Here is a 13,217-nt window from a genome sequence, read left to right on the forward strand (position 1 = left end):
TCTGTAGGGCCCCTTCTGACTGATACCATTCTACGATTCTTCGTTTTCTGTCGATGTTTTTGGAAAATATTTCTTGAACTGTTTTAATAATCACTCTGCGGATGACTGGAGGATTTACTCTATGTTCACTATCTTATTCCTGTTTTAAAACAAATCAATTTTTGCTGCTTCCTTTAGGTTTATTTCATCAGGTGTATTTCATAGCTTTAAGCTGAACGCATAAGTCATCCTATATTGAGGGAGATAAGGCATGTTATGGGCATACCACCTGTCCTCCCTGTGATGTGTTCAGATGCATTTTCCTGCAGTTGCAAACTGCAGTTGTCCTCTATTACTCTAGCATAATTTTATTGACACGCTGCACATGAATAATTAAGTTATTAGTTGCTGTAATTTATGAAGAAGCTTAGCAGTGGTAACATGCTATAAATTTGGGATTGGAATGCCTTCTGTTTGAGACCTCCATGCATGTGACTGCTTTTCCAGTAGAAGTGAGTGGATTCATGAGAATTCTGTCCAATCTTAAAGGGAAGTACCAGACAAGTTTTAGGAAAATAAACTTATTGACTGTCTTCAACTTATATGAGTTTTACATTTCAGCTATTGTAGGGATGCAAAGTATATATTTGCTTTTAATGAAGTTTTTATTTTGATAATGCTCTGACTTTTTAGTAGTAACTGGTTGAAGCAATTTTCTTGTAAATCCTTAGTTTGTCAGGCACTTAACTACTTTTAATGTGATATTGCTGATCCAAATGAGTCACGAAGAGCAGCTTTTTAATGGCTTGTGTTTCCCAAGTTGCATTTTAGAGTTTCTACCAGAAGATCTGTAAACAAGATTTCAGCTGGAACTAGAAAAGGGAAGTTGATGTTTATATTTTGGTGCAATCCTAAATCAGTGTGTAAGAGTAAACAGAAGTGATAATGGATTTCTTTAACTAAGAGGAGCAGTGCAGGAAGATAATGCCAAATTTGATCATTTTTATTCCTAGTGTCTGTCTTTTTCATACATTAAAAATTAATTAAATTTACCATTAATTACCATTTAAAGAGTGATTACTCTTTAAAGTGAAAGGTATCACCAGAATAACCTGGTTCATCAGAGGTATCACAAAATGTCTGTGTGTTCATTTGTAAACTGACAGAAATGAAAAGAATGAAAACCAGAATTACAGCTCTGTGTCACACCTGTCGTCTATGGACTAGTATTTAAGGGCAGCGATTTTATGAAGCCCTATTGTATTCATATGGCATTGTGACAGCTGCAGTTTTGTTAAAACAGGATAGCTAGAATGTAAGAGCAAAAGTGCTGTACGTTTTATAGAAGAAAGTTTTTATCGTCTTCTCATCTATGACCAAACTGTTCATTATAATAAATTGCAGAGAAACTGTAAGGAAATGGGATGGTATATGTTCTTGCAAGACCTGATATCAGATGCCAGTAAAAGGTGGCTCTGGTTGAGGATACCACAGTCATTTAACATGTCTATGTTAAATACAGTTTCAAGCAGGCCCAGTGTTTTACCACAATGACGTTGCTTGGGAACTGCCTGAACCACACAGCTGAGCAGCTGAGGTTTTTCTTATTTTATTGATATTTCTGCTTGGTCTTCCATATCTTGAGAGATTTTCCTCCCTTGAGCCACTCTAGCACTAATTCTTTAATTCTGGAGACAATTCTGATTTTTACTTTCAAATTCTATTCTGTCTTGGCTACAATATACACAGACACCAAGGATTATTGCTCTCAAAGACCATTATAACTAACGGGAAAACAGAGCATGATACATTAGAGATATGTTTTGTATATCAGCCATAGCCAGCAAAAAAGATTGAATTCCATTATACAGAATTACAAATCTGAATAATGCTGAGGAATGACGGTAAACAGAAGGGGGAGATGAGTCCTGAATTTACAGAAATGTTTCTTACATGTCTCTTGTAATATCCAGCTGGTAATTATCAACACTGGAAGTGCATTAATCTAGGCCTTCGTTTCAGCTAATGCACCTATAATAATGTATTGATAGAATTGCAAGAGGGTGCATTTCATTTATTGTTTTTTGCATGGTACTGTCCTTTGTAACTCAAATATTTTGGTGATATAATTATTTCAGCCACCAGGTGGATGCGCAGCCATCTGTTCTGCCTGCAGCGAGGCTGCTGCTGCTGTGCTGCCTAGAAAGAGAATGTTGCTTTCCCTCTTTCAGACTGTTCAGTCTATTTCAGAAATCAGTGCTTTTTCCTCAGTCAGTTTGGTGAATGTACTGTGCATATTTCTCACCGTAGCTATGTTGCTGGAAAGGGCAAAGCTGCTCTGTCACAGACTTTTTCTTTGATCTCAAACAGAAATGTGTTTTTGTAAAGTTAGGAAGCATGTTTTTTACACTATGTTGCACTTCAGTATTAAAATAAAATTGCAGGAGAATAAAAGAATAAGCTTCATGGGATTTTCTCCATCTTCCTGAGAAACAACCTTCTCAGCTGCTTTTCTGGGAGTGAAATCAACGCAACTGTTGCCATTTGGCTATGTTTAACATATTCAGCATCTGCACTTGCATATAGGGTAGTAAAAGCCTGAAAGTAATTTGAACGTTACTGAAACTGAGCTTGGGTCTAATCAGCTTTCAGCATGTTCTTTTCCTGTTTTGGATATGTAAATTTGTATCCAAATACAATACGTCGTGCCGTAATGTCAGCTAATTCATATCTAGGCCGAACCAGAGAGTAGAATCTATATTTCAGCTGTATAGCAGTGTTCCTTCTGACGCAGCTTATGCAGCGCTCCACTCAGTTTGGCATTGGATTGTCTAAAGCTTTGAATGTACATTTCATAAAGGACAGTATGTTGTAATTTCATTTTAATTTAGAACGGAGCAATTGGGAAAACTTTTTACACTTCTTAAAAATTTACAATATTTCAACTTTAGCACTTGATTTCAGAACTTTGAAGAGATTTTTCAAATTATACCCTGCATCTGTTTCCAGTATATCCTGAAATAATGAGTATAAGAACAAAAAAGCAGAACAAAAAAGTGAATTAAAAGTCTAAATGGCAGTTTGGAATGTGCATATTTTTAATAACTTTTTAAAAAAATGAGTTTGTTTTTCTAAAGAGGTGGGAGACATTAATTTCAATCTGAAATATCAAATATGCTGCTAATGGAATCACCTAAATCAGGAGTTTGCTGTTTCAAATATCGATGCCTTTCCATGGGAACTTTGTAAGGCAAATGTAGCTTACTGCATTGCTTTCCTGTGGTAGTCTGCCTACTTAAGTAAAATGTGTTTGAGTGCTTCAGGATAACCCTCAAGATGAATTCTGTGAGTTTTACGTACAACAAAATAAGAAATTGTCCTTGCTAACTATGTTCATTTATGCGTCAACAGAACATCAAAAATAGAGGCATGCATTTTCGTTTTTAATAGTTGCTTGATGAGAAAATGACATATTACCTTTCCTACTGTATGATGTCATTTATAAAATATGGACACTTTCTGGTGCTATTGCTAGATTGTACACCCTTTAGAAGTGAATGACCTTCATCCAACCACACAGAAGATCAGCTTATTTTTCTAAGGAAGAGTGAAATGCTTGTAAAGATTTTGCAGACCAGCCAAACATTTCATATATTACGTGCAATGGGAAAAAATATGCAGTTAATTACTAGGCTGCTGCTCTGAGCTTTGGTGCCCATCAAGCACTCATTTGGTGTCTGCGAACGTGACAGCCCAAGTGCATTGTGCTTTCCATGTGTATAGCATGGAAAAGAACAAAGCTCTAAAGCTCTGTTGGTTGATTCAGATGGAGTGGATGATTATTTTGCTATTCAGCTGACATTTAGGAGTTTTTCCTGCTACCTGGGTCCTACTGTTGGCTTTTGTGAGCCAGAACTAGAGTACAGTTGTTCATTGCTGGCTGTAGGGCTTGCTGGCTATGTTTTAATATGCCTAATTCTGTTGAGAATGTTTCCAAGTGCATATCCTTCTAAATGGCAAGACATAAAAGCAAAAAATTCCCATCATTTCATGGAATGAATTATCTCTGAGTCACTTCTATTATTAGAGATCAAGTTAATCAAAGCATTAAAGCTAAACATACAGTTGATGTATTTAGAGAAGCCTTTCTACATTTATAGAAACCTCTGAAAGAAACATCCTAATTCAACTACAAGTGAAGTTTGCAGCTAATATTTATGACCTGAAATGGGAACACGTAAGTTGAAAGATGAAAAGGCATTTTTCTTCTTTTTAAAAATACTTCTTCGCTTATGCACTTAAGTTTTGATAGGCCATTATACTAACACATGCAGACTCCATAGGGTTGCTGTTAGAAGCATTTAAAGGTAATGAATTCTTACTGTTGAATATATCTGGTAAAGAAGATTCTGATGAGAACATAAATTAAAAGAAATGGAACAAAAGGTAGTTGGTCATGAACTGCGAAATGAAAAAAAGGAATTGGTGCGGCAAGATGAGGTGATATTAAAGTTGAGAAGAACTTATTATAATGAAGGGGAATTTGGTCATTGTGTGACAGATATGAAAGGTACATGGAGAATGGAAGGATGAAGATGGAACAACAGGCTCCAATTTATTTGAAACTATGAAGTTGCACAGTAGTTAATCTCTGAGACTGGATTTCATTTCATGATTGTTTACCTTCTTGTAGTTCAGCGCATCTGTTTTTATCATTGTCATCTTTCTTTCGAATCTTGTTCTAAATTCTGTTATTGTTTTATGTGAACTTCTTGTTTAATGCCATCATCTTGAGTGTACTGACAGCCCAGTGCATTGTGGGTGCTTCATCTCGCAGGCATTTTTCAGGTATTCATGTGTGGAAACTGACATTAGGCTGAAATTCTTTGTGGAAGTGTACAATCTAGTATCCTTCAGTACTGGTGGTTTAGACCTGTATTGCAGACAATGGAGAAAAAAAGAGAAAAGACATAGATATGGAGTATGGAGCGATGTATAGAAAAAGATGTAAGCATGGAAATGAAGGAAATGAATGCTCTCGCTTGGTAATGACAGGAGCATGACTACAGGAAGTGATCGTGGCTTGTCATTTATATTTAGATGGGAGAAAAAGGGAAAATTATAATTTGTGTATATATAGAATATTCATATTTTACAGGAATTCATACTCTCTATATAAGAAAAGAAACAGAATCATAATATTTCACCAACCTGATTTCCATTCTGTAGTTTTGGGTTATTGCAAAGTACTTCAGGATGTTTCATTTGAATGGTAACTTCTTTTTGTACATCAGCAAATCACTGAAATTGTGAAGAGTTTTATTTAATTTTATTTATTTCAAGATTTGGCTCAGAACTATGTTTACTCATTTAAGACTGTAATACCCCCAGTCATTCAAAATGTAAGAATACTGTAAGTCCGCATCCTCATAAGCTCATTATTTTAAATTGTAATATGAGCTTTAATTTTTTGCTTAATGTTACAAAACGTTGGCTTTTCACTAAATAATGTTATTGGCTGATTGTTCCAACTTTGAGGACATGGCCTAGATCCAGCCTTACTTTCCTCTTCAAGAGCAGATCGTAGAAGTAGGCCACATCAGATTGGGCTCCCAGTGGGGAGGGGGGAAAATGTGTCATAGTATTTTTGGGGGGAATTCTAGTGGTGCCACCTGTAATGTTGAGTTTATTTCTGGAGAATCAGGGGCTGTAGCAGGTGACCTGCCTCAAAGTTGTAAATTCAACCTTAACTAATTTTCAAGAGCAGACAAAGATCTGCATTTGGAAGTATTCATCTGATGTGTAGCTTCTTGACATCACTGCAGCTAGCTGTGCTAGATGACAAATCTCAGAGGAAATAGAACTTGCCGGTGTGTAATGTTTGACTTTTAGTAAAAGAGACGTATCTGAATTGTCCCCAACATGTCATTTCAGTCTCTTATAAATGGGACGGTGGGAACTGAGGCAAAGGTTCCTTTTCCTCTCCCAGCTGAGACATCAAAATTACCCCTGTAGTCTTAAAACTTTGAACTAGCTCAAATGCCTATGCTGTGACGACAAAGAGGTGTATGTACTGATTTTATTTTTTTTTGGTAGCATTGAAATGAGAAGTGGATATTGCTGAGTATTACTGGGTACTGTCAATTCAAAGCTGCCAGCGTTTCCTGTATGTAATATACATACTGTCATAGAATCATAGAATTAGCTAGGTTGGAAAAGACCTACAAGATCATCCAGTCCAACCATCCACCTACCACCAATAACCCCGCTAAACCATGTCTCTCAATGCTATATCTAAATGTTTCTTGAACACCTCCAGGGACGGTGACTCAACCACCTCCCTGGGCAGCCCATTCCAGCGCCTGACCACTCTTTCAGAAAAGTAGTATTTCCTAATGTCCAGCCTAAATCTCCCCTGGCACAACTTGAAGCCATTCCCCCTCGTCCTGTCACCAGTTACAAGAGAGAAGAGGCTGACCCCCAGCTCACTACAACCTCTGTTCAGGTAGTTACAGAGAGCGGTAAGGTCCCCCCTGAGCCTCCTCTTCTCCAGACTGAACAATCCCAGTTCCCTCAGCCGCTCCTCGTAAGGCCTGTGCTCCAGACCCCTCACCAGCTTCGTCACCCTCCTCTGAACACGCTCCAGGGCCTCAATGTCTTTCTTGCAGTGAGGGGCCCAAAACCGGGTGCAGTACTCGAGGTGGGGCCTCACCAGGGATATATCATATTAATGTGATTTATATTCTCTTAATTAGCTTCCTCTTGAGGGCTGTTGACCACTGAGCTTTTTCCTGTGAATGACTCAAAATTGATCAGTTTGGAGGTGATTTTTGTTGTTGTTTTTAATTTAATTTAATCTACTGTGCTGAACTGATAGCACATGGGCCTTTCTTCTTGGCATTCGGGGATGTTTTAGGGACATACAAGAAAGAAAGGTGGAAGCAGGGAGGTATAAATCACTTATTGTTTCTCTTCCCAAGCAGAGGGTTGGCAGACAAGCCAAATAAATGGTTGTGTCTGTAAATCTAAAGTAGTATTTCTGAAAAAATAATTGAATCAAATTGATTCAAAAATATCTACTCTGCTGAAAGTCAATACAAAGATTTTAAAAGGCGAGAAAGTAATATTTTGTACTCTGTTGTCCTTATGCCTACATTTTATATGAGCTAGATTAATTCTCAGAAAATGTAAATGCTGTCAATAATGCATTATGAAAATCCACCCTTGAGTTTACAAATTCATGTATGAACCCTGGGGCATCAGCTTGAAAAGATTTAACCCATAATGACAGCTCTGAACAAATGATTAATAATAATAGTATTGAGGTGTGTTTGGAGTGGAAATGTATGTCTGTGCTAAAAACAAAAAATACCAAAAATGAATAAACATTAAAAATCATGGATTAACACCTATGTTGTGAACCTTTCTGTCGGATTCCCAAGAACAAAAATCCAATTACATTTTCGAGAAAATAATGCTGGAAGAGCTGCCAACATAATTTAGGTGTTAGATGTCTAAACTAAAGCAATTACAAAATCATTGAGCAAGAATCTGGTATAACAGTCGTTCTAATTTGTAGGGCTCCACTGACCGTATTAAAGTTATTTCAGATTATGCTGGAATAAATTAATTCTTAATTTGAATATTAATATCTGACGATTCTTAGAAGATCAAATATTGGATACTGCTTGCAGAATAGAAGACGTGCATTTTCTAGGCTTAGACAAAGCAGCTACATCTAATGCAAGGATGCAAATGAAGATTTCTGAGGTGTCTTCACCTGTTCAGACACTATCTAGTTTATTTTTTGCTTCCTGAGAGTGGTGACAACTTTTACTAACAGAAAGCCTCAGCATTGCAATATGATGCCGCTACACGTGCCTAGCCTAGCTCTGATCACCGTACCTATGTACCTATTTCATCATGTGTTGAATAAGTCTATTAGAATCAATGAATGCTCCTTTGGGCAAATATCTGTGCTGAAATTTACACTTCTCCTTTTTCCACCATCTCCTAAAATGAAAAGAGTGGGAAACTAATCTTTGAATAATACTCCTTCATGCTGACTATGGAAACAAACCGTGAGATTGGCTTTTTATTCTTAGAGAAGTCATCGTTCTCTCAGCTTTGTCTCTGTTTGGATACACCTTGTGACAATTGTGTAGATGCTTTAATGCAAGCCAGTCTTTCAAGTGCAGTGCAATTTGTAATACTTGTTGGTAGGTGTTATTTCAGTATGACTAATTTATAACACATTCTGATTGGGACTCTCAGACTTTTGTGACTAAGTGACAAGCATAACTTGAGAATTCAAAGCCACTATGAAATTTGTTGCTTTGCAACAATGCAAATGTAGACACTGAATAACTATTTAAATTAATTTGGATTCCTGTTCAAAAAATTATTGCTAACAGAAATGTCGTTGAGCTAACTGGTTCTTGAGTTCACGCAGTTTTACCCAAAATTCCTTTTAAAATTAGTTTGCTTTGACTAAAATGGACCTTGAATCAGGCCTTCTTTGCTATTGTTTTATCTACTGATGTTTGTGAAAATTCAGTGATTTTTTTTCTTTTAAAGTTGGAAGACTATATTGAGAAAAAATCATTACAATGTTTGACCCATTATTATACCTTTCTCTAAGCAGCAAGTTTTTAAACTGTTATATATTATACAAGGGCAAACTGTTTTAAACTAAAAGAGGAAAAGTTTAGATTAGATATTAGAAGGAAATTCTTTACTCAGAGGATGGTGAAGCTCTGGAACAGGTTGCCCAAGAAACTGTGGATGAGCTATCCCTGGAGGTGTTCGAGGCCAGGTTGGATGGGGCCTTGGGCAGCCTGATCTGGTGGTTGGCAACCAGCCCATGGCAGGGAGGTTGGAACTGGATGATCTTTAAGGTCCAACCCAAGCCGTGCTATGATTGTATAATTTCATCCATCAGTCAGCTGTATTCTCCTTTACATTCTGGGATTCAAACACATCACCTGTGCCTGCCATCTGTCATCACATTTTTTCCACAAGGTAAGGTACAAACTAAGATATGCTTTGCAGGTTTCCCATGTAGTCAGCAATATTGTTTCCTCTGTTACTGTCTATTATTGTTTCAATAGAAGTCTATTTCCTACTTGTAGTCTGTAACCTTAAAAGATAAGAGAGGAAAAGTAGGCAGGACTTCTCTTAAAAATCCCCATATAAATCTCCTGTTGCTGAATTCATGACACAGTGAATTGTAAGAATCCATCTTCTATTGATGAGTTATATATTATTTCAGTTCCAACTGATTTCCTCACAAATTTGAAATGGGAACTAATAAAATGTGAAAGGAGGAAATCCTGGAACACACATTTATTTTCTTCACTGAGGTTTGATCTTGTTCCCATTTATTTCAGTGTCTTTAGATCAGGCCCTATTGTTAACTTCTGTTCCATTCAGTTTCCCTGGTAACGTTTTATTTTTAGCTTCATTATTCTTCAAAGATGTGGCGTGGAGGGTTCATTATGAACATGAACAATTGTAATTTTATTTTAAATGTTTCGTTTCATGGGCAAAAAAGAAAAAAGGAAAAATAACTCACCTAACTTGTCCCCACAAAATATCTACAAATATCAGACCTTTTTTTTTATGACTTCAGGGGAAGATTTTTGAGAGATATATTGTTATGCATTCATGTATTTTTAAATCTCTAAAAATATTATCTGTTATCGTTTATTATTATCACTAGAGGTGAGTTCTAATTTTTTTTATTTTTTATTTTTGGTTCATAGCAGCTCCAAATTACCAGTAGCACAGTGATTTTAAGAATAATTAATCTCAGAGAAAAGGAGAAATATTATCTTATTCATCTTTAGCGCTAGTCACCATTACTCCCTGCACATCCGCAGGACAAAAGTAAAGGAGTTGTGGAGATTGGATCTGCTTCCGATTCTAGGCTCTGTTTAATGACATATACTTGTATGTCCATCTGAAAGTTTTGCATAAAAATTTCTTCAGTTTTTATAGGACTTCTTCATAAGAAATGAAACTAGCTCTTAGTTTTGAGACTCCAGCAATTATTATGTAGAGGAATTGTTGTAGGAGGTTGCAGATTTTTCTTCTCTATTATCTGCTTGTCCATTCGAAGTCAGCACAGTCTCTCTGACTAAAGAACAAGTGTAGCAGTTGATAAGAAATTTAATTTTTCATATATTGATTTGTGAAGTAATTATGATTCATTTTAACCCTTTCTCTTAACTGAAAGAATGGCCACACTCTCTGGTAAGAAGCATTGCCTGTGGGCTTTTGATTCATTTAGAGAGAATGAAAGTAACTCTGCTACATAATCATAAAAAGAAAAAAAAGTCCTATGTCAATATGAGTTCAGAGCAACTATATCATGGACAAAGAGAAAAATATAAGTAGACATTTTAAAGCTTTGAGTACTTTTCAAGGTAGTTTGGATTTAGAGTGCAATTTGCCCATTAATAGATCAAGGTCTTTCTGATTATGTATTTCACTCAAGCTGCATAGGAAAGATGATCTGTCAGAATTTATCAGCAGATGAGTGACTATTTATCCTCTTATGTAGGCTCCTATTTATAGCATTTGTCAAACAAGTTCCCTCCTGGGGAAGGATTACCATATGAGCACTACGTGGTGTGATGAAAGCCTTAACATACCTCAGGCTTTGTAATTCCCTTTTGTATGAAATAATTGTCATAATAAGATAAAAGGACTAAAAAGCTCTTAGAGTTTTGTCTGAAAATCCTGTGCTGTTCAGAAGATGCCTTGGTTACAAGCAGATGCTTCTATTTTCCAGCAGTTGTGAAGTCAAGGCTCTTCTATAAATGAAAAAGAACCCCTGATTTTCCCTGTTGCTAAGGAAATGGTAAGAGAGAAATAATCCTTCGTTGAAGAAATGTCCAATTCATGTTGTAAGATGTGTCATTCTCAGTATTTCTTAGCTCTGTAGCTTCATCTGTCCAAACAATTGCAACTATGTTTGAAATAAGATAGTCTGATAAGATTTAGGTGCTAGTTGGTCCAATAAGATCACATCACTATCTCTCAAGAGATTAAGTAGAATGATGAGAAAGTGGCTAGTTACGGTCATTGGCCCATCCTATCTGCCACATCCAAGAATAGTGCTAATGGGAGTTAGTGGGCTGCTTTCTGCCAGATTTCCTTGTTCTCTTCACATGGACACATTTTTTCCTCTCTTACAGTAGGCAGGAATGAAAGGCTTTCTAAAAGAAGGAATTGACTAGAGCTTACAGAGAACAAAGACTCATACTAATTTTCTGTCAGTCAGTTGAATCTGATGGGCAGGAAAGGCAGACTGATTAGGACAGAGGGTTAGGTTACTTCAAAAGTACCCTTCATAAAGGAAATGCATTTTTGGCCTGAATGTAGACGTTTAGAATCTGCCTCTTAAATATTTTTACTAATTGTCTAGTCCATTGAAAGGGTCATTCCCAGAGGAGAAGTCATCGGACTTATAGTTCAGTTTTAAGCAGTTATATCCTAGAAGGATCTGTTTTACTCTGCAGGCAACAAAGTGGGTGTGTATGGCAGGCTAAGACATGAGCATCTTCTTTGAGAAGTCAATTGGCTGGATAAACTCTACCTTTCTGGCTAAAAAAGACAAAATCATTTTATATAAAATCAGCTTTGTGTATGATTACATACAAATAAAATTGAAAATCCAGAAAAAAAAAAGCTATATACTGTTATTCCTCCATGCGGTCACCGCTATAAATGCGAAATGGGAATAAAACACCCTGGATTTGGAGTGATAATGATGGAGGCTCACTCTATTCTAGCGTATCTGATTTAAGTGTAGTGAAAGGACAAATCTGCCTCATGATGAAAATTTAACTGCCCCCCTTAGGATGCAGAGCTGAGCTTAGCTGAAGAAAGCCTTTGGTGTGTACCTTGCAGTAGCCTCTGTCCTGCTGGGCTTCTTTACCTCTCTGAGTCAATAACAACTTACATAGTGATGTAATGTCTAGCATTCAACCGGTTGCAGCATGTGTGAAATGGAAACCCTAAGATGGCATTCAGTTCAATTTTGTGTGTACTGAAATGAGGTTTGTAAGTACTGATACAAAATTACTATAAAATTGCTGTTCCATGACATCACCAAGTGCAAGCAGGGTACTGTTATGCCATTTTAAATTGCAACAATAAAACACCCAGGAGCTCTCTATTATACACTTTGCCAAAATGTATCATCTTCTGATTTACCAATTCAGTACTTACTTCAAATTTAACTGTCTTTTTCTTGATTTCGTTTTCTTTCTTATTCTGACTCCCATCTATATTTCTTAATATAGAACACAGAGCATCTTATACATTTATCAACAGTGGCTTATTTTTTCCCCTCTTTCCCTCCTTTCCTGCTGCCTCTCTTTCCAGTGTTGCTGTTAGGCGTGGGTCAAAGCCTACCTCATCTTGCTACAGGACATCCAGAGAAGCACTACTGGCTCTAAATATGTGCTTCTGGGGCCTTGCAATGTTCCCATCAGCATCAAGAGGTTACCCAGGCTCTTGCATTCTTTCCCAGAGTCTCTCTGAGCCATACCATGGACAACGCTGCCTGTAGCTTTCCCAGGATACCAACATTTGTCAGAGGCAGACCTTGTCCCCTGACCCAGCCCTTATGCTTCACACAACCTCATTTGAGGCATCCTTTTACTCAGGCAGATAACCTGCTGCCCCATGAACATCTGCTGCTGGCCTCTCATGAAACTGGCTGCTAACATGGTGTGGCCAGAGCTTTCACCAGCCCTGACCACAAGCAAAATGCTCTTTTAGTAACCACAGAAGGCGCAGCAACACATCTGTACATGAAATTCCTTCCCTTCAGAGGATACAAATGCTCTCCTAATTCTTTTGCTTGGGGGCCCCATGTTTTACATTATGATGAAAGTCCTAGGAGACAGATTGCCAAGTGACCCAGATCTGCCTCACAGCTTGTGATGACACGTGGTCAAACCCAGAATGTTCTGTCTGGGAGTGTGGTGTGCAATTGGTGCTGCCCCTCAGCAGCACAGTGCTCCCTTGTCCCTGTGCCACCCCAGCCAGGGTCACCCTGATGAAAAGGCATGCAACTACAAAGCACAGCCTGCGTGAAGGCATGTGTACACATGGGAGAGCTTATCAAGATCAGTTTGCTTAGTGTATTGTAGAGGCCCTTCTGGTCATCTGTACTGTGCCATTGGCAGTGTCTGCTCGTGTCTCAGCTAGGGTAGTAGTTTCCA

The 13,217-nt window shown here is 37.5% G+C and overlaps 1 protein-coding gene and 1 long non-coding RNA gene across 11 annotated transcripts in view; one reads left to right on the forward strand and one right to left on the reverse strand.

Annotated features, from left to right (window-relative positions):
* The window catches only part of PLPPR5 (phospholipid phosphatase related 5), a 212,529-nt gene that overhangs the window by 24,562 nt on the left and 174,750 nt on the right, over window positions 1–13,217 (forward strand). The window lies entirely within an intron of this gene.
* Window positions 4,587–12,291, reverse strand: LOC110402490. 2 transcript variants are annotated; one of them, XR_002441122.1, is made up of 3 exons: window positions 12,217–12,291; window positions 5,191–5,280; window positions 4,587–4,912 (listed from the first exon to the last, which is right to left on the reverse strand). It is a non-coding gene; the product is annotated as an uncharacterized LOC110402490 (long non-coding RNA). The 2 variants fall into 2 exon arrangements; XR_002441121.1 differs by lacking the exon at window positions 12,217–12,291 and adding an exon at window positions 11,889–12,091.

Source organism: Numida meleagris, chromosome 7 (assembly GCF_002078875.1).
Source record: "Numida meleagris isolate 19003 breed g44 Domestic line chromosome 7, NumMel1.0, whole genome shotgun sequence".
In the NCBI taxonomy this organism is placed as follows: Eukaryota; Metazoa; Chordata; class Aves; order Galliformes; family Numididae; genus Numida; species Numida meleagris.